A 22,966-nucleotide genomic window follows, 5' to 3' on the forward strand; every position below is an offset into this window, starting at 1 on the left:
GATACGACATGCAAAGTGGGGCAAAAGACGACCTGCTTCTTCATGAGCCTCTTTAGATCATATCATTGTAATGAGTGAAAACACCTTATAATATTTGAATCATATCAGAAAAAAATGTTTCATTTGTTTACTTCTGTTTCATCAGCATCAGTATCTGCTTAACTGATAAAGACAGCTGTGAATACAGTATGCACACAATGCAGCAAAACAGAACGCCATTCTACACTACTGTACTCGAACTTCAGGAAGAAGTTTGTCTCACTTTGAAGATCACTTTGACAAAACACATTGATGACACTTGTCTTGGCTCTGTGCAGAGCTCTGTTATCAACTCTACAGAAAAGACAGGTTAAATAGTGGAAAATGTGTGTAGGCTTGATCAGAACTTCTGTCTCTCTGAACAATAATGAGTGCAGACAGGAAGACAGCTAAGCAAAATATACAGTTTACTTGCTTTCAAGTGCAAAACCGCTCATAATTTGAACTCTGTATCGGTTTGTGACCATGGATACTCATAAAAAAGCCCTGGCCACCTGACCCTTCAGAATTTGCTTAAAACCAACCAAAAACCAGCTGACTGTAGCCAACTCTTGATATTTTTTTGCATGCAGTATGCATCAGATGAACTCTGTGGCCATCATTTGATGCTAAAATTAGCATGCATTGTAGCTAAATTCATTACTGAATGTCGCAAACTATGTAATCAGAAGTATTGAAGCATTACTAGCATACATGGATGCATACTTCACAAATAAATGAAAAACAGGATGCCATCTGGGTATTTTTGACATACTTTTTTCAGTCAGTTACAGTTGAAGTCAAAAGTTTACATACACCTTGCAGAATCCGCAAAATGCAAATAATTTTATCAAAATAAGAGGGATCAGACAAAGTGCATGCTATTTTTTATTTAGTACTGACCTGAATAAGATAATTCACATAAAAGATGTTTACATATAGTCCACAAGACAAAATAATAGTTACATTTATAAAAATGACCCTGTTCAGAAGTTTGCACTCACCTGATTTTTTATTTTTTTTTTTTGTAGCGATAGTTGTTCATGAGTCCCTTGTTTGTCCTGAACAGTTAAACTGCCCGTTGTTCTTCAAAAAAATCCTTCAGGTCCCATAAGTTGTTTGGTTTTTGAGGAAAGCATTTCAGGATTTTTCTCCATATACTAGACTTTATTGGTGCCCCGATTTTGAACTTCCAACATGTAGTTTAAATGCAGATTCAGAGGGCTCTAAACGATCCCAGCCGAGGAAGAAGGGTCTTATCTAGCGAAACGATCGTTTTTTTGTTTTTTTTTTCGGAAAATAAAAATTTGTATTTTTAAGCACAAAAGCTCATGTAGCACAGGCTCTGGGATGTGCGTCCACGACACTACATAATATTAAATTACGTCAAAAGGTCACGCGGAACCACAGACCCATTGTTTACAAAGCGAACGCGCAAAGACTAAGAAAGTAAGTCAAACGCTGTTTACAAACAAAAAAGTACAACGATGTCAGATTATTTTGAAGTTGTAGGAGAAAATAAGATGGATATGATTTGCTAACCTCACCTCTTATCTGACAAGTTTTTGGATTTGAGTCGTTCGTTCGTCACGTGACAGCCCCATAAGATGAACGAATGACTCGAAAAACCCGAAGACTCGAAGCAGGTGAACTAATTCCAGTAGAGAACCTAATAGGATGCTGCGCATGCGCGACTGAACAAATCACTCCCCAAGACGACTCGTTCTTCCCGAGTCACATTAAAGATTCGCTCAAAATGAATGAATCATTCAAGAACGACCCATCACTAATTCGTAGCATCTTGGACGTGCATCCCAGAGCCTGTGCTACACAAGCTTTTGTGCTTAAAGGGGTCATCGGATGCTAAGTTCACTTTTTCATGTTGTTTGAACATTAATGTGTGTTGGCAGTGTATGTACAATATACTCTATAATGATAAAAATCCATGCAGTGGTTTTTAATTAATCTGTAAAAATAATATCCTCCTTTTCAAATCGAGCCGTTCTCAGATGCCTGTCGGTGTGGCATCACACCCACAGAGGCCGCTCCCACAGTAGTTGATCGACATGAGCTCTTACCTTAGACCAGCTGTCACAGTCCAGTAACTTTCCATGTTGTGATGCCAGAGCAGGGATGTAAGTTAGACAAGAATATCTCAGATTGAGCGATTGAGGTGTTGTGTTGCTGGATGTAATAATGAACATAGTGGTCGTCATTTACTCCCGACATCTGAGCCGCTGAAGATGCAATAGATTACGTTTGTTTGTGAAAGGAATGCGCCTCCCGATCTACATATATCCGTCTATGTTCGCGCAAATCATTCATGATCCAGCTTCACTTACAGCAGAAGTGAGTATAAGCGTTTTTTTAATAATCTTTGCGATTGCCTTTCCTTATAACGTGGTAGTTAGAAAGTTTAGCGGCTAAACACGGCTAAATGCGGCTAATGTAAACAAGACCGTCTTTCCACAGCGAGAAGAGAGGGGCGGGGTGAGCAGAGCTCATTTGCATTTAAAGGAACAACCCGTTAGAATGAGATGATTTTTGCAGAGCTCATTTTGACAAGGTAAAAAGGGTGTTGTTTTACAAAACCATTGAGAATTTTTAATTGAAGTATATTAGAGACTTTTCATTAAGACACTAAAGGATCATATCAACTTGTGGAAAATGGGCATCCAATGACCCCTTTAAAGAGTATACAAAAAATGACCGATCGTTTCACTAGATAAGACCCTTCTTTCTCGGCTGAGATTGTTTAGAGTCCTTTGAAGCTGCATTTAAACTACATTTTGGAAGTTCAAAATCGGGGCATATGAGTCCCTGAGTTATCCTGAAAAGATGGATCATTGTTGGAATCATACAGTCATTGTTGGAAAAGGTTCAACCATGCAAAAAATGCTGAAAAACTAGCGAAAGAATTTGTGGGACCTGAAGCATTTTTCTGAAGAACAACAGGCATTTCAACAGTTCAGCAACACAGTATTAAGAATATGTAAACTAAACTAAATATATAAACCTCTGAACAGGGTAATTTGTATAAATTCAACTATTATTTTCTCTTGTTGACTATATGTAAAATATCTATTTATGTCTGTATTTATGTGAAATATCTTATTCAGGTTAGTACTACATAAAAATAAATTTATATTACCAATTATTTTGGTAAGACGATTAACATTAAGGTAAACTTTTGACCTCAACTGTACGTATTAAATGTTCAGCTGCACTAGTTTTAACATCAACATTAGCTTAATGTTAGGGTTAGCACAGGAGGCTGGTCTGGTTTTTTATTCAGTCCTTTCCCATGATTCTGTGATGATGGATTGTTTTACCTTCTCAGAATCGTGTGTGTGAAAGTTTGCATATTCACACATGAATTGATATCTGGATTCCCCTGTTTCTAATTTAATGTTCGTTCGACTCAGTTGAATTTCACACCTTTACGCTTCGGCTGCTTTGTGTGTGTTTTGTTTTTAGACAGATAAAATGATCAAACCCCTTCATCCTTATTCTTTTTTGAGCATGTTTTGGATGGAAGCATTTGAGTGTATTTTTTTGTTGTTGTTGTGTATTAAGTTCAATAACATTGCAGTTTAATAAGACAGTTATTGTCTTTCATTCACAAGGTCTTGGCATTTAGACTTTTATAACACTTGTTAGTCATTTAGCTGCTGACAGTACACGTCAGCGGTGAACTTTTGATTCTGTGACTCAAAGTCAAAGTCACGCACCCTCGAGTACAAATGTTTCTTATTGCCCTCTCATTCCCTCCCCCCCCTCAAGATCACTCTGTTAAACAATGCTTTGTGATTACCTTTTTTCCCCAGAGCTGTGTGTGATTCTCTCAAACGGTTCTTGAAGAGGTTTTGGTTCTTAAGACTTCTTAACGTGACTTCCTGGTGACAAGTGTTGCGTCTTTTTTGAGCGTGAACTCGAAAAGCCACAATAAAGTTAGAGCTTCCTTATTTTAATGTTTTTCAGGACCTCTTTTTCCACTGTTAAACCTGTAGTTTGTTTTCATGTAGCATATTTCAAGTTGTGCTATTATAAAACCAGACGGTGACTCATTGTGAACAGGTAGGATGGTTGTGTGGCCAAAAATGACTTTCATTTCATGTTAGGCGCTTTACAGGAATTGTTTTTGGAGTAATTTTAAGTGACTGAATCCTAAAACAGCACACTAAAGCGTTCTACTCTACATAAATTGAGAGTTTAAAGTCTTGTAAATGAATCATCTCCCTTGATTTATGTTGTATAATGTGATTTAGTGTGTTGTTTCAGGATCTATAATACCTGGATGTGTATAATAACATGAGAAATCTCTTCATTAACAATCTGATATCCATGCAGGAATGCCAACAGTATCAAACTATGTGACAAGGAGAGCCCTTAAAGGGACAGTTCACCCAAAAATGAAAATCACCCCATTATTTACCTACCTTCCAGCCATCCTAGGTGTATATGACGTTCATATTTCAGATGAATACAACTTGAGCTATATTAAAAAATGTCCTGGCTCTTCCAAGTTTTATAATGGCAGTGAATGGCTGCTGAAAATTTTAAGCCCAATAAAGTGCATCCATCTATCATAAGCCATAGTTTCTAGCTTCCGTCATTTGCCGTACACGTGCTTGCGAGACAGTGATGATGAGTGATGAAAGTGGAAGCACAGTGGAGAGAACAAAACACTGGTCACAAAACAGAAATACAAAGTGAGGATTTGTAAAGAAAAATGTTGGAGGATTTCAATATAATCTAAGAGGACACTGGTTTCCTTTGCTGTAAACAAACTTATGAATGCACAACAGTTAGCGGAAGCTAGAAATTAGAGTTTTTAAAGTTTTAAATATGTATATTTTTCTTACACAAACATATCGATTCACTTCAGAAGGCCTTTATTAACCCCTGGAATTGTATGGAGCACTTTTTATGATGATTTTTATGACTTCAAAACCTCAACAGCCATTCACTGCCAATATAAAGCTTGGAAGAACCAAGAAATTTTTTAATATAATTCCGATTGTATTTGTCTGAAAGAACAAAGTCATATACACCTAGGATGACTTGAGGGCGAGTAAATCATGAGGTAATTTTCATTTTTGTGTGAGCTATCCCTTTAAAACAGTTGGGTACTGTAAATTATATTATATATATTGTATGTGTATTGTGTGTATATTATATATGTATATTATAGACATGTTTCCTTTGAATACTAACATCACACTAACACCCAAGTGACTTATTAAATGAAACTTTGCCTCTATAGTGCCACCTAGAGTCTTTTTCTTGAATTTTTCTTGTATTCATTTAATATTTTAACCTCAGATTACCAATGAAGGTGTTCTGTGTGAAAACGTGTGCTTCTTATATTCATGAACAGAACGCCTCCTAATAATGCAAGTGAAAACACGCAGTTGTTTCCCGGCAGAGTCTTGGTAATAAGAAGTTCCTTAGAAGTTGCAATTTCTATATGATGTAATACTTTCAGAAGTGAGTCTACTTCCTGTCAGCTCAGCTGAGACAGTTTGTCTGGCTGTAGCTTCTTATTCTAGTTTTAGCACATTCTCCTGATTAGGAGAAATGTTTTCCCATTCTGGTTATTTGGGACCTTTTTCTTATTTGTTTTGTGATTTAAAGGGAACCCCGGTATTAAGACTTGTATGGCTTAATATAACACAAATGTCTCAAATGTCTGAAATATGTAGTAGAAAACCCATGAAAGATTTACTTTATTTTAAAAAATCCACATCATTTTATACAGATTTTGGACTATGGGGGACGCCATTATTTTGATGACGTGAAATGGTTGTACTCAGTGAGCTACTGGTGCTACCTGTTGCTATTTTTGCTGCAACACATCTAAAAAAAAAATAAAAATAAATACTGATACAATGCCACATTGGGCACCTTTTGGTTGTAATTTTCAATCGAAGGGGAACAAGAGAAGCGATGTACGTTTTCACTGCTTTTCCTAGCGATAAGAAGAGGAAAAATGAATGGGAAGATGCCTGTGGACTAATAAAATTTCCTAAAGACCCGCATCTTCATTCTCCCCACTTTAGCCCTGATGCCTTTGAGGCTTTTAGAGCTTATATGGCAGAGACAAGAAACGCTAGATGCCGTCTTGGCAGGATATAAACATGCAGACAAGGATGTAAACATTTCACTCAATATCGCGGTAAAAATAGCAACAGGTAGCACCAGTAGCTCACTGAGTGCAACCACTTCATGCCATAATGGCGTCCCTCATAGTCCAAAATATGTCTAAAACAATATGGATTTTTTAAATAAAGTAAATGTTTCATAGGTTTTCTACTATATATTTCAGTAAGAGACATGTAATTTATATTAAGCCATAAACGTTTTAATACACAGGGTTACCTTTAAAGCTGTATGCAGCTGTAGTCATACATTTTTTCCACAGCAGTTAATGCTGATGGAGGTCTAATGTGGTCTGATGTGTTGCAGTGTGTCCTCTCCTGTTCTTCAGAAGCTTAAGCCACGGTCTGTGATGCTGCACTGAGAGCATTAGTGTGTGTGAGATCCAGAGGGAATTACGCAGCCTTTGTCCTTCATGCTAGAGCTGCACAATTGACTCTTCAGCAGGCTGGAATGGACTACAATTCCCATGGGCTGTCCAAAGGATACCGCATCCTCTCTATGCTTTGATATTCATCCCAGTGAGCTTGTTAAAGACCTTGAAATTCAAATTCAGTGATTTTATAATGCACAGAAATGTGATCACTAGTCCTGAGTGTTTATGCAGGTGCAAAACTCACTGCCAGGATGCTGTGTGGTCGCTAAGGCGTTATAAGTTTGGTTTGAGGTCTGTCAGTTTGTTGCTAGTCTACTTCCTCTTCAGACCTGAACCTCCAGTTGAGCCTGGGACTCCAGCTCACTCTACAGTGTGTCAAACTCTGGCATGCTTTACTAGCACCCAGGGATGACCTGTTTGATGGGCTGGAGACAAAAAAAGAAGACAAGTGTTACAGACTTGCCAAGAAACCTGGTTGTTGCTAGGGCTAAGTTTTCTTTTTATACTTGTTCAAGGCATAAAAGTCAACCCCAAGAGGTACGAGTTGTGCTGATGTTTAATTCTTAAATTTAGGGCTTTGTTCATGAAATACTGACTTAATATTCTCACACATTAACGGAGCAATGCATTTGTGCCCTAGTTTGAAGGTACAGTGTCTTCTTAGAACAACAAGACTCCTTATTATTAATCTTTACATTACTGGGAATATTTTACCTGTGTTTAAAACTTGGGCCAAATGAACCAAGACTGTTGCATGATTTCTCTACATTATGTTACCTAATGACTGTTCTCTGAAAGTCAATGTATTTCCAGATGCAGTATATGTATTGAAAGCTTTGAACTGCCCCTAGTGGTGGTTTGCCGGAGTTGCTGGTGTGGATAAGAGATGAGCTCTTTGTGATTTGCTCTTTTATTCCATGTCTAAATGGATTTAGGGATCAGCTTAATGCGCATTAAATGAACGAATTCCCATCTGGATCCCAAAGCAAACTGAGGAAAGGCGAAAGCGAGCTTTACTAGGTTATTCCAGTAAATCTGTAAGCTTTCTCCTGGATCATTCATGAAGTAAGGGCTGCACACATCCCTCACACCAAATCTATACATTTGATCTCTTCATACCAGATCAGGTTTTCAGATGAGTTGGTTTCTTGTCATTCACTACCAGTTCAGTGATATATGCTTGCGTACTAATAGCTAAACCAGAGTTTGTAAATTGAGAATCGGTCTTTGTACAGCTGACGTAAATAACTTTCATTGTGGTTTGTACTGTGTAGTTCTGTGATGTGGCTTGTTTAAGTGCTTCCCTCGAAGGTTGATGCAGAACAGCATGTTGCTTGATGTGATATTGAACGTCATTAGCGTTTAGCTGATCTGGGAGCTGTGTTGGCCGTCAGCCTAAAAGCTTTCTTTCATAAACACCAAAGAAACTCAGTAACCCGGCACAAATCATTCCACTCAAGAATAAATGCCCAAAAACACTGAAGAAAAGTGAATGTTGCCTCCACCATTTGCACAGATTCAAATAGTTTTGGATAAAAGCAGCTTTTTTATTCACAGAATTAATGCAAAAGTCATTGAGATGTCTCAAGATGCAGTATTTATATCAGTGATGGCAAACAGTATTGGTTGTTGATATTATAATCTATTGCGACCGATTACGTTAATGATGCACAAGTGCAAATGATATTAAAGTTGGCACGAAATCGAAACTTACCATATTTCCTAAATGCATGTTATTTATCTTAAAAGGGGATTTCGCACCGGAGGAACTTTTTCATAGTTCCTAGAACTATTGGCGGAAGCACGCACTTTTTGACGTGTTCACACTGCAGGAACTAGGAACGTATTTAGTTCTAGGAACTCCATTTGGGGGAACTAAATTAGCTCCTACTTCACAGTAGGGGTTACTTCAGAGTAGAGTGTTTTCACGACACGCCGTCAATCGGCCATATTGGTGGCACTTAATGTAACAAATGCTACTGAACCAAAGGAAACTTGCATGTTTTGCTAATTATTGCTGCTGAAAAAGGTAAATTGTTGTCATGTTTTGGGCTGAACTAATCGGTCTGGCCGGGAAAATCATTTGCAATACTATAGACTGTCAACAGTTATAACAAATCAAGGAGAAGAGTGAAAAAACTGTCTGAGGAGCAAAAGGGATTTGTGGTTGGCCAAACTGAACTAGGATTTCCAGGGGAAAAATCTTGACAACATTTGTGTTTGTTCTTATCATATTCATTCAGGTTGGTGAAGTATTAAGCTGATATCTTAATACAGCTCGTACGTATCTTTACCACCTAGTAACAAACTTAAGTTTGTCAAAATATCGCACCCCTTCCTACTTACTAAGTCCTTCTCTATATAATTTCGCAGCTTCCTCACAATTTTTATGTTGTTTAGACAGCATAAATTAGCAGAACAACATATTAAGTAGTATATTAACCGTGCTGTTGTTTACGTCTGAGTATCTCCAATATGGCTGCACACCCAGGTACATGTAAGTGGACAGTGATTGGCCAAACGCATACGAAACACTGGCTACCTCGTGTTTTTAAAAAGCCATGTAAACATGAAAAACAGCAATAACAGTTGTTGATGTTTGTAAATGTTGCACGCAAAGACGTCGCTGTCGGCCGCTTCAGAGTTCCTGCTGCCGGTGCAAATGCAACCAGGAAAATGCCCTGATGGAGAAATTGGTTCTCTAAGACCACCCATCCTGGCTAGTTCCGAGAACTATATGGTGCAAAAGCCCCTATCGTGAATGACTCGTCCATTCATATTTTTTGAAAAGGACTTGACTTCTCCAATCGTTTAGTCTGCTTAAAGGAATAGTTAACCCAAAAAATGAAAAAAGTTGCTGTTTGAGTTTGCTGGTTTCTGCCAAACCGCTGATAAAAACACCACAATAATCCACAAGTAATCCACACCAATCCAGTCCATCAATTAATGTTATGTGAAGCGAAAATCTGTATTATTAAAATGTTTTAACTTCAAACCTATACTCATAACACTTTATACTGTGAAGATGTTTGAATCAAGATAAATATATGCACAGATTAAACACCTTTTCAAGCAAAAACTCCAAAACAGCTCTAAAAGTATATTTGTGAATTTTAATGTGAGAGGACAACAGGGGATGGGCTTTGTTTCTTAAAAACTCGTAGCTTTTCACTTCACAAGCTGCTAATTGAAGCCATGTGGATTACTTGTGGATTATTGTGATGTTTTTATCAGCTGTTTGGACTCTCATTCAAGTCCGGCAGTTCCTCACATAAATGTATAATATGGCTCCAGAAGACATGGAATATAGTGCATCCAAGTCATATTTTATTGTACTTTTTTCCACTAATCCTTCATTGTTTGAAAAAGTGCTACATAAAACATTATTCAAAATTTCTTCTGTTTTACGTGAAAAAAAAGACAGCATAGGAGATGATGACAATATATTAAAATTTTGGGTGATTTATTTTTTGAATGCAGACATCACTGCCACTTTGAATGAGGAGTGAGAGAAAAACCAGAGGTGCTGTGGCACAAACTGATATGAGCTGATATGTAGTGGCTCATTGTAGCACATTTACTGGACTGTGATGGGCAACAACAGGCACAATATGCATGGCTGAAGACAAATTAAATTTATTTCTGTTGTGCCTGAAACTCTCTCACACATTCAGCCTTTTGTTTATGCTTTATACAATTTAGAAATAATTGTGTTTGTGCCTCTGGGTCATCCTATTATGATTGGGAATCATTTGCTGCTCTCTGTACCCCTCCTGGGGATTTATCCCTCGTGTTTGCTATAGTCATTCTTCTACACTCAGCAACTTTTTGTATTTTTTATGCAAGTTCTGTTTTATTAATCCTCATGTTTCATCATCACCTCAAAAAATAATTTTCCTCAGGTTTTGCTCAGAGGCTTCTAGATTGCTCTTTCATATAGGAGATTTAATTTTCAGTTGTTTCTCATTTAATATGGTAGTTTTTAATACTCAATGTTATACTCATTTAAACTGTCAAATGGTTAAGGGTACGTTCCTCTACTATATACAGTGAAGAAAACGTATTGGACATAGCACGTAATTTTACAGTAGCATACCGTTTTTGGAAGTGCAAAAGAATTCCCTTTACATTTCATATTGTGTATTACAAAGGTACAAAACAAATTTCAGTACTTCAATATGTATATATCAGTTCGTGAAATTACAGTATTTAAATGTAAAATCTAAGTTATAACCATAAAACCAAAAACATTGCTACCGTATTTTTTACAGTAAAAGCAACCACAGCTGCCATTTTCTTTACCGTAAATTTTACATATTTTTTTTTATTTATTTATTTTTTTTTTACATTGAGGACTTTCCATAAGTTCTGTTGTTTTTAGACTGATCTGGTCTTTTTTGTGTTAATTTATTTGTTATTTTACTTGTTTGTTCATTTATCCAGTCATTTGAAGGGACAGCTCACCAAAAAATGAAACTTCTGTCATTAATTACTCACCCTCATGTCGTTCCAAACCCGTAAGACCTTCATTCATCTTCACAAAACAAATTTACACATTAATAAGTACAGTTACAGTAAATACAGTTTGCTAATTCATTATTCTTTGTTAATGGATGATTAAAATCTTCTTTGGTCATTGCTTTTTTTCATTTATTCATTTAGTCATTCACTTGGTTGTTTATTATGTCATTTCTTTCAGTCATTTGCTTGTAAATTTACATGCTGATTAAGTCAATTGTTTTTTTTGGGTCATATATTAGTAATTTGTTCATTCATTCATTTGGTCATTTGTTTATTCCCTTGTTTATTCCATGGTAATTTGGTCATTTAAATTGGTCATTTGATTATTCAGTCATTCATTCATTGACTCGGTCCTTCATTCATTCACCGATTCTTACTGCTTTTCTTACAGCATCGCACGGTCCCTCCCATCCGATTTTAGCTCCTCCTCACTTTCTCTCTCCCTCTGTCCGTTTATCTTCTTCTCACACTCTCTCTCTCCCCTTCATCTCACCTCCAACTACTCAGTGCTGTCTCTGTCCTGCTGTCTCTCTCTTTTTCCCTCTCTGTCTATCTCTCTTTCCCTCTCTCTCTCTTTTTGGTGTGCTCCAGCTCTAGTTCGGTTTGCTGTCTGTCTGTGCGTTGCCGGTCGCGTTCCTCTGCAGACCTGAACCTCCAGCTTAACCTGGGACTCCAGCTCACTCTACAGCGGGTAAGACTTCCAGGCATGCTCTGCTACCACACAGGGAAGAGTTATGTGATGATAAAAACAAGGAACAGTGTTGATGGGATGGAGATAGAAAGGAGAACAAGTGTGACAGCCTTAAAGGAAGTGAGACAGAAAGTCCTGGGAGAAAAATTTGGTCAGTTATCAAAGATGAGAAAGATTAAAACAGATGCAGAAAGACAGGGAGAGATGCTTGTCTCATATCAAAGTCCGAGTGGCTGCAACATCATCTTCATGTAATATCCCATTCACAAACCACAGCTGAGCTCTGCCAGCCCTCCGCACTGTGAGCATGTGTGTGTGAGATAGAGGGAATGAGAAGGCTTGTGCAGCATTACTGAAAATGTAATAGATCACATCTAGTGAAAATAGGACTGTAAAATGATAAAAGACTGGCAGAGAGTTTTATGAAGACACAGATGAACTTGATGAATCGCTCATTAAAAAGAGATTTAAACTTCAATGATGAAGGCAATGTGGCATAGAGCGCATTATCTATCTGTCTATCTATCTATCTATCTATCTATCTATGATATTGGATTGTTTAGTTTAGTTTGATTCTCTGAATGCATTTATATTGATCTCATTCATAAACTTAGGCTGATTCTACTATAAATGTACTGAGATAAATGATATTGTGCCAAATAATATTCCCGTAACAAATGTTGTTTGCATCAATTGATTTACCTTTACATCACTTTTCTAATTGTGCACGTCTTTCATCTCTCAACATATGCATGCACACAACGACTTTTTAATTGACTTCTGTTGTTTTATATTGATCTATTTTTTATACGTCTAAACGTAACCCTTACACAAACCATGTTGTTATATTTATATGTTCATTATTTAATCCTTTTATTAAGGTGACTGTTTAAAGGTCCCTGCAGTGTTGGTGATTTCAGGTTTTACCATCCTTGAGGGGACGTGTGGTCGCAATGTAAGCAAAACCGCTTTTCTTATAGTCCAGATGAAGTAATTGCACAATCCGGAGATTGAGCAGGACATAAAGAAAAGGACAGACTCGCATAAATGACAGTGGGTGAGGACAAGAGCTTGACTGCATTAGTGCTGCTCCGGTCCTGGTGCAGTAACATGTCTTTGGGTTCAAATACTCTCTGATGCATGCTGTCAGGGTGTGCGGGGACTGCTGGAATGGGGTTAGCGTGTTAGCTAAAAGGATAGCAAAGCAAAAAGATTACAGCCATTCTGCAGTGAAGGCACAAAGTGTGTGAGTGTGTGTGTGTGTGTGAGTGAAAGATGCATTATTCTTGCAGGCTGCCTGCTCTGGTTAATGAACCAAATCAGTCACACATGCTCAGTCCCTTTCACATTTTTGGTGATTTAACTCTTTTGACTGGATTAACCGTCCACCAGAGGTTACCAGTTTAGTCTTACTTTTCCTATGCTTTCTCTGGTGTGTTTACTGCATGCTGTCGTCTTGATTTAAAGGTGAAATGTTCAAATTCTGCGCTGCTAGCGGCACCAAATGGAACGGTTCTGTCCCAAAGGTGCAGTCAATCTGTGAGTCCACCCTTTTTTGGTGACATAGAATGATCTGTTCTGGAGCCCACAAAAGTCCTTCTGAGCTCTCTTGCCAAATCTAAAATGACAAATAAAGCACTCTATGTCTTTGTGGACTTACTGCAGCCATCGCATGACTGATGGTGCACATCAGTTGAGATGACCAGTGACTGAGTTTAAAGAATTAGTTTACTTCCAGAAGAAAAATTTCCTGATTATTTACTTATCTTACCCTATGTCATCCAAGATATTCATGTCTTTCCAATCAAAAATTTTGAGGAAAACATTCCAGGATTTTTCTCCATATAGTGGACTTCAGCGAGGATCAACAGTTGAAGGTCCAAAATGCAGTTTCAATGCAGCTTCAAAGGGCCCTACACGATCCCAGCTGAGGAGTAAGAGTCTTATCTATTGGAACAATCAAACATTTTCTAAAAAAGAATAAAAATGTATATACTTTTTAACCACAAATACTCTTCTCTCAACAAGTGATGTGTCATTCATTAGTTCAATTTGAAATAATTTTTTATATGACTCGGGAATTACCTTTTTTGGGTTCGGGTTTGAGTCGTTCATTCATTCCGTGACAGCCCTATAGACGCTATACAGTCTCTACCGGAAGGAGAAATGATTAGTTCACCTCTCGAGTCCTCGGGTCGTTTGCTCTTTTGTCACATGGCTTAGCAGTATTGAATGCAGAAATTAGTTAATAATTCCCAACCTTCTGTACAAAGACATTTACAGTGACGTGTTTCTGATCTCAAATTGTAGCTTTTTATTTTTTCACAATTTAAACATTTGTAAATGGTTGACATCGAATGTGGTAATAAATAGGCTTTAAACTTTATCTGTATGATGAGGAAAAATCACTTTCATAAAGCAAAGATACCTACATATAATAATAGCATATATAGTAATAATATACAACGTTTGTATTTGTTATAAGATACTGAGACGGGAAGCGGGCACGTGACAAAAGAATGAATGACCCGAACCCGAAGACTCGAGAGATGAACTAATCAATTCTGTTTCCGGTACAGACTGCATAGCTTCAGCTTATGGGTATGTGACGTGACAAAAGAACGAACAATACAGGGATGCGTTTCTCAAAAGCATCATTAGGCAAATGGTCGCAAGTTCCGTTGTTACCAACGTAGTTCAACGATTTGGTGTTCCCTGAAATCATAGTTCAAACGAAGATCATAGTTCATTTGCAAACGGCGTCACAAACTTCTGTGGTTGGAACTACAGCTCTCGACCTGTGGTTAGAAGCATAGTTCCTTGTTAGTAAGACAAATGAGCTCAATAAATTATACTCTTGGACACAATAAGCAAGCTAAAATGCAGTACAATCTAATCTTTCACACGATCTAAATATAAATGCATTTTAATCTATGTATTTTTAAGTGTCCTCTTTAAGCCCTGTTTTTGAATAGTGCGTAAGGAAATCCCAGTATGACGTAAGAACCTGCGATGAATCAAACATCAAATAAAGCGAAACGACAGGGAACGAAAAATAGTAAATTAGTCATCAGGTGTTATGTTCAATATAGCTGCATTTTAGAGATCTCTATCAGTTAAATCTCAGAAGTAATTGTTCCACCTTATTCATGTGACGTCATTACCAATGGCCCTATATTGTTGAACTGATGTGATTGTGTTCGGGAAACAGTCTAGACTACCTAGTTAGTTTCCACAACAATGCATCATACTATGGAGGTTAATCAGTGAGTTACGCTGTTGTACGGGAAATGTACCCCTGTTCGTCAGGTGAGGGAAACTAACAGACTGCATACCCTGGTGAAAAAACTGCATATGCTGGTTAGGTATGTTTTGATGCTGGTTTAAGCTTGTCCTTAGCTGGTTTATGCTGGTTCTTTGCTGGTTTTTGCTGGTCATGTTGCTGGTCAAGGACCAGCATTAACCAGCAAAGGACCAGCTTAAACCAGCATCAAAACATACCTAACCAGCATCCCAGCATCAAAACATTTTCACCAGGGTATCCTGAAACAATGAATTAAACATTTCTGTTTCTCATAATTTGGCCTCGGTTGCATTATAGTTTTATTGCATTACCATTGTCTTATTCAAAACGTCGCGTGAGTAGATGTGTTGTGGAATTTGGCTATTAACATGTAACATTTTAATTATACTGTATTCTGCTGAAGTGAATGAAATGGACAAAATGATTGAAAAAAAATTTTTCATTTTGATGAACGAAATTTAAAGATCCAAATCAGTAATGAGACAAAATGATCCGTTTTTCCAATCACTAATTTCGACTTTAAGCATAACGTAATCACGTTGTAAAGGTCACGTGTCGTTAGTTCTTCATCTGTTTACCTCGAAACACACACAGTCGAAAAACTCTAATTTTCTTCTCCAACTTCAAAATCACCCGACATTGTTGTTTTACCTTGTTTGACTTTGTTTGCAGGTTCACTTTGTAAACACTGGGTCGGTGCTTCCGTCTTTATTGTGTGCTTGATATAACATAAGTCAGTTTAGTGCAAGATGAGCATTTGTGCTTAAAAAGTATGTACATGTTTATTTTTTGTTGGAAAATGACCAGTCTTTTCACTAGATAAGACTCTTCTTCCTCGGCTGGGATTGTGTAGAGCCCTTTGAAGCTGCATTGAAACTGCAACCTTCAACCCACTGATCCCCATTGAAGTCCACTATATGGAGAAAAATCCTTGAATGTTTTCCTCAAAAAATATTTTCGACTGAAGAAAGAAAGACTTGAACATGAGTAAATTATCAGGAAATGTGTCTGGAAGTGAACTAATCCTTTAAACTGTTTTTAAACACTCCCTTCGTTTGCCATTGGTCTGCCAAAGAAGTCAAATCAAGTCAAATTATACTTTTTTTACAATATAATGTCTTAATATTTTTGAACTTTATAGTTGCATTTTGCATATCAGAGTTTGATAATAATATAGTTTAGATTTTGCAAAGCAAGCCAAGATTTACTATACAGAAAGTCTTGCCCTAAAGCTATGCGACTGATTAACCACTGATTTAAAGTCTCCTTAGTCTCACATTTGCCATTACAGGAGATTTAAACAAAAATATGACACAAGAATTAAGAACACATAAGGATTTATGTAATGTTTGTCTGGCTTCTTGTTTCTTTGAAATTAGTTTTTTGAGTTATTGGCCATTAACTGCGTGTGCTTTGGGTGTGTGTGTTTGCTCATACAATTTTAGATGAGCAGATAGACATTGAGTGTGTGTGTGTGTAATTGCGTATGTGTGTGTTTTTGGATGTGAGAGCAGTCGAGATTGGACAGCTGACACTAATTGAGTATTGGCAGATAGAGAATGCAATGTTGGTGTGTGGGATGGTGTGTGTATGTTTGAATTTCTCTTGTACGTGGGCAGCTTTTAGATGAAACTCTACAGCCACCTATCTCTCGCGATCTGTTTCTGTATATCTTTCTTTCTCTTTCACTCACACACACATCACTCATTGAGGCTTTCTGGAGATTAATTAATGCGCTGTACTGTTGTGACAGTCTTGAAATGATAGATTAATTGATTCAAGACTTCGTGAGGTCTGCGTTATTTCAGCCCCGCATTAGAGGCCTCACGTAAAACGATCAAAGCAATTACGGCCAGTGTCTCATCTGCACTACGTGCGCATACTAATTAAAACTGAAGTGACTTGTGATTTGGAGGATATGGTGAAGGTATGCCGTTGTTTACTCACATTCATGTCTTTCCAAGCCCATGTTACTTTGTTTTCTCTGTAGAACAAAGAAGGTGCTTTTATTATATTTCAAGGCTTAAAGTCTTCAGAGCTGAAAATGATCATGAAATGTATGAAGTGGTCTATTTCTTCAAGATTTACTGTATAAAATGGCTTTAAAAATGTTCACCTTTCCACAATAAGTTGTAAGTCGTATTCCTTTAATGTTAGCGACTGCACGCACACATCTGTTTGAATGCACACACATACAGAAGCACATTTGCGGCCACATATTGAACAGCTTCACATACAGCAAAACATCACAGTTTTCTGCTTCTAGTCACATTCACAAAGCAGGAGGCTGTTTCTGAGTCATAACTCAATATTTTGAGCTGTCAGAACCCCTAGATTTTCCACAAATTCAGGTTTAGATTCCCTTTAACCGTTTACGCCTGATCACATGCTCATTCAAGGTCAAACGGTCTGATAACTGCCTCTCCTCTCAGCGCTACAGCAGACCACTGCAGTACATACTAATCGATTTTATTTCAGCCTAGTTTTACTTGTGAACGTTTCATTCATGAGGTTCCTATTAAGGATGGATCATGATTAGGGTTGGACTGATTTTTCGATATTGATAAGGTGTTGATAACCAATGAATATTAAATATTTAATTAATGTTAATCAGACTTATACATTTATTCTATTTTGTGTCTGAAAATTAATTTAAAATAAGTCATTTTAAATGTTGCAAGTGAATTTCAAAAACTGTATGTGACTCTGGACCACAAAAACAATTATAAGGGTTTTTACATAATCTGATAGCTGAATAAATTGACAGTTGACGTATGGTTTGTTAGAATAGGACAATATTTGGCCGAGATATAACTATTTGAAAATCTGGAATCTGAGGGTGCAAAAAAAATCTAAATATTGAGGAAATCACCAAGTTGTCCAAATGAAGTTCATAGCTTAATCAAAAAATAGGTTTTGATATATTTACGGTAGGAAATTTACTAAATATCTTCATGAAACATGATCTTTATCTAATATCACAGTGATTTTTGGCATAAAAGAATAATTGAACATTTTGAACCATATTGAACCGTATTGTTGGCTATTGCTACAAATATACCAGTGCTACTTATGAGTGGTTTTGTGGTCCAGGGTCACATATTTCTGTGTAAGAAATAAATGCTTTTTCTCAGCAAGAATGCATTAAATAGATAAATAGCAACAATAAAGACTTAAAATAGAGCTAAAATTCTATTTCATACAAATGCTGTGCTTTTGCTGTTCAAAGATTCCTGAAAAAGTGTGTATACATATATATCACCATTGATAAGGTAATAATTATGTTTATGTTATGTCCTTAAATAATATGTAATGTTAATAATATTATTGAGATTTTTTAATAAATACATTTTAATAAACAAATATACAATTTATACTGTTTTATGTAAATTAAATTAAATTAAATTAAAACACTTAATTAAAAATAAAAATAAAATAAAATGCCACAATTATGATTAGTAATTTTAAACCCTACAAGTGCGTTTTGCCATCATAGCATTATAATATGGAAAAATGATATTCATTTCTAGATTATTATTATATAAATTGATTATTTTTTGCAAAGTAAATCTTACTCATTAAAGATTAGCTTTGAGTTTTATATAATGGAAAAACTATATAATTCCATTCAGAATTTTGGGATCAGTAAGATTTTTAATGTTTTTAAAGACGTTTTCATCAGAGCTGCATTCATTTAAATTTGAATTAATTTTGCATTAAAAAAAAATAATATTGTGAAATATTATTACAAAGTAATAGTAAGTAATGCAAACCTGAATTTTTAGCATAATTAAAAATTTGAATAAAAGGTTAAAAAGAACAGCATTTATTTAAAATAGAAATATTTTCTAACAATATACACTACAGTTCAAACATTGGGGGTCAGTACATCTTTATTCTTTATTATTATTATTATTTTTTTTTTTTTTTTTTAAAGAAATTAATACTTTTATTCAGCAAAGATTTGTGTTAAATTGATAAAAGTGAAAGCAAACGCTTATATTCTTAGAAAAGATTTGTATTTTGAATAAATGCTGTTCTTTTTAACGTTTTATTCATCAACAAATTATGAAGAAGTCCAAAAAAATATTTGGCAGCACAACTGTTTCCAACATTGATAATAAATCAGCATAATAAAATGATTTCTGAATGATCATGTGACACTTAAGACTGGACTAATGGCTGATGAAAATTCAGTGTTGCATTGCAGGACTAAATTATATTTTAAAGTATATTAACATGGAAACTATTATTTTAAACTGTAATAACATTTTACAATATTGCAAGTTTTTTTCTGCATTTTTGATCAAATAAATGCAGCCTTGATGAGCATAAGAGACTTCTTTAAAAAAATTTTTTTTTTTAAAAAGTCAATCCCAAACTTTTGAACAGCAGTGTATATTTAACAATAGAATTTAGATTTTAGATTTTTCTTATTTTGTCGTTTTGATATTTTCAATGGCGGTGCTTTTATTAGTATAGCTGTTCGTCTGATCACATCTCACAAGCCTTCAGTTGGGTTCATTGTAATCTGGTTACGTGTTCATGGTGGATCAGTCACCATTATGAGGAAACAAATCCCGCTGTCTTGTTTGTGTCCTTGTCAGCGACATTGTGTGGGTGTCAGGAGTGTTTGAAATTAATATGTGTGTGTTGGATGCCAAGCCTTTTGTGTACGTGTGTTCGTGTGTTTATCTGATTTGGATTTTATCCATAACGCTAAAACACCTGCTAATTATCCACTCAGAGTTGAGCCGCATGCTAATGGGCAGTCACGCAGACCCATTAACAGGAATGCTAATATCAGCACAGGAGAGATAAACATGAGAGGTTTTCTGTTAATAACTCATTATTTGGTATGGCAGTGTGTAAATATTCTGCATAAGAGTGTGACGCTAATTTATACATCTGTGCAAAAAGCAGATGTCTGAACGTGTGGAAATGTACTGTATACCGTGTAGTCTTTTTGCCTTGTTCTTTTAGGTTTCAACACTTGTACATTTATTAAGTTGCACAGTAATGACTGTTTCTTATGCAAATCTACCATGTGGTCTCTGAAGACTCATTTTTATGATGCTTTTGTTTACTGAAATCTCTTCTGATTGCAGACTTTGGTATCTTGGCAAAGCTGAGCCAAATGTGCACGGCTGAACTATTCTAAGCTCTTTGTAGCATTTTAAGGTGAGAATTTTTGCTTCGGCTTGTGGTCTAACTTTAGACTGATGCTGAGGTCACTGTGTCTCACCAGGAGTCACACCTTCAATTAACCAATCCCTGACCTCCTAAATGAGGTCAGCGCTGTGGCGGAGGTCCACTGGGACACCAGTCTAAAACGGACTCACTCAGTCTTATGCTGTTACTTCCACTGTTCTTTCTTAAGCTTTCTGGATGTTCTTAAATACAATGTGAAATGCCCTAAATTTGCACATGTTCCTTTAAAAGCAGCTGAGCTCTAGTGTAACTAAACCTGCATAGTGTTTTTGTGACGCATCATCAATCGGCCGTATTGGCGGCACTGAATGTAAACAATGCCACTAAACCTAACAAAACTTGCATGTTTGGCTGATTATTGCTGCTGAAAATGATCAGTTGTTGTCATCTTTTGGGCTGTACTAATCAGTCTGACTGGGAAAAACATTTGGAGTACTATAGACTGCCAAAAGTTATAACAAATCAAGGAGAAGAGTGCAAAAAAAAAAAAAAAAAAAAAAAACCTGTCTGAGGAACAAAAGGCATTTGTGTTTGGCCAAATTAAACCAGGATTTCCAGGGCAAGAATCTTGACAGCATTTGTGTTTGTTCTTATCATTTCTTGCGCCCGGTAGGTGAAATATTAGGCTAATTTCTTAATTAATACTGCTCATACAGTCATGTAAAAAAGTTAGGACACCCTATTGAATTCAATGGTTTTCCGTATCAGGACATCATTAAAAATACGGGTCTTAGGCTGGTCTTAAAATTTCAAAAAAATAAAACCTCAGATGAACAGCAACACATGACAAATGGCACCGTATCATTATTTACTGGACAAAAATAAAACCAAAATGGAAAAGCCATGTGTGACAAAGTTAGGACACCTTTACTGTTAACATTAGAATTAAGAGGGTAAATAACAGTCAAGCACTGCTAATCAAATACCTTTGATTAAATGATCATTAGCAAGTCTGAGCACCTCTATAAAAGCATAAGCTTTGGCAGTTTGCTGTTCTGGAGCCTTCAGGTGTGTGTTCACACAAAGCCAAGGAGGTAAGATATCAGCAATCATCTTAGAGAAGCAACTGTTATTGCCATCAATCTGAGAAGAGTAATACGGCCATTTCCAAACAATTTGATGTTTATTCACAAGTGGAAGACATTGAAAACAGACACCTCTCACCCCGAGATCAGACCGTGTAAAGCTCAGAGAAATGGCAGGCAACTGAAGAACTATACCCAAGAGACCGAAGTGGAGATGTTTGGTCATAATGCACAGCGCCAAGATTGGTGAAAACCTAAAGAGCACATTAGCACAAACACCTCATACCAAAAGACAAACATGCTGGAGGAGGGCTGGTCATTTTGGGCTTGTTTTGTAGCCACAGGACCTGGGCACCTCACAGTCACTGAGTTGCCCATGAACTCCTCTGTATGTCAAAGTGTTCTAGAGTCAAATGCGAGGGCACCTGTCTAACATCTAAAGCTGGGTCAAAATTGGGTCATGCAACAGGACAATGATCCCAAGCACACCAGCAAATCTACAACAGAATGGCTGAAAAGAAAAGAATCAAGGTGTAGCAATAGCCCAGTCCAAGTCCAGAGCTCATCCTGACTCAAATGCTGTGTTGAGAGCTGTGCATAAGCAAATGCCCACAAACCTCAATAAACTGGAGCAACGTTGAAAAGAAGAGTGGTCCAAATTTTTCCAGAATGATGTGAGAGACTGATGAAGTCACACAGAAAATGAATGCTTCAAGTTATTGCTGCTACAGGCAGTTGACTCATAGGGTGTCCTAACTTTGTCACACATGGCCTTTCCCTCTTGGTTGTATTTTTTTTTTTAAATAAATAATGACACTGTGTGATATGTCATGTTATGATGTTTATCTGGGAATTTACTTTCCAAATTTTAAGCCAAGGACCAGATAATTTTTTTATTATGTCCTGATACAGAAAACCATGAAATGCAATAGGGTGTCCTAACTTTTTACCTATTATCTTTAGTTTGTCAAAATATTGCATCCTTTCCTGCTTACTAAGTCCTTCTTTATATGATTTAGCAGCTTCCACACATTTTTTCACATTCTTTCTGTGGTGTAATATACTTAAGACATAATTAAAGACATAATTTTTAGCTGAATATCTATCGTAACTTACTTGTTTTAATCCAGCACATGTAGACTCATTCTCTTTCTGTCTCTATTGCAGAGGTCAATCGTTCTTTCAGTCAGCAGAAAAGGAGAGGGAGAGCGCGTTCCTTTGCTTTTCACTGAATAGCGGTTTTCAGTTACAGTATCTCTGCTTTGTCATCTCAGAAATCCGCTTCATCTCAAGGGACGCTTGCACCTAAAGGGCAAAATAATAGAAGTCACAACAGCCGATATAAACTCACAACTTCAATCTGGCCGCCAGTAGGATTTCATGTCTTCACCCTGTGGGGAGCAGAAAAATTTCCCAAGTACTTTTTGTCTGATAGAGTTCCAGAGGTTAAGGATATTCCCTCAGAGTCAGAGCAAACTGTGATTCGGTCCCCCGCTGAATCAAGATTAGTTTTGATTTGTCCTCCGAGATATAATTAGCCTTATTATCTTGTAGTCTGACCCCACTGCTCTCACAGAACCAATGACAATGATTCACATGCACCAAGGGACAAATGCATTTGTTTCCTTTCTAGCTGAATCAAATGCATGTTTAAAAGGATA

General features: G+C 36.7%; 1 protein-coding gene across 1 annotated transcript in view; it reads left to right on the forward strand.

The window, feature by feature from the left end:
- Window positions 1–11,521: 11,521 nt before the first annotated feature.
- Window positions 11,522–22,966, forward strand: part of pvalb6 (parvalbumin 6) — a 53,649-nt gene continuing 42,204 nt past the window's right edge. Inside the window, exon 1 of the mRNA XM_051105970.1 lies at window positions 11,522–11,765. The gene's annotated coding sequence lies outside the window, so the exon portion shown is untranslated. The remainder of the gene's footprint in view (window positions 11,766–22,966) is intronic.

This window comes from Labeo rohita, chromosome 3, assembly GCF_022985175.1.
Source record: "Labeo rohita strain BAU-BD-2019 chromosome 3, IGBB_LRoh.1.0, whole genome shotgun sequence".
Lineage (NCBI taxonomy): Eukaryota > Metazoa > Chordata > Actinopteri > Cypriniformes > Cyprinidae > Labeo > Labeo rohita.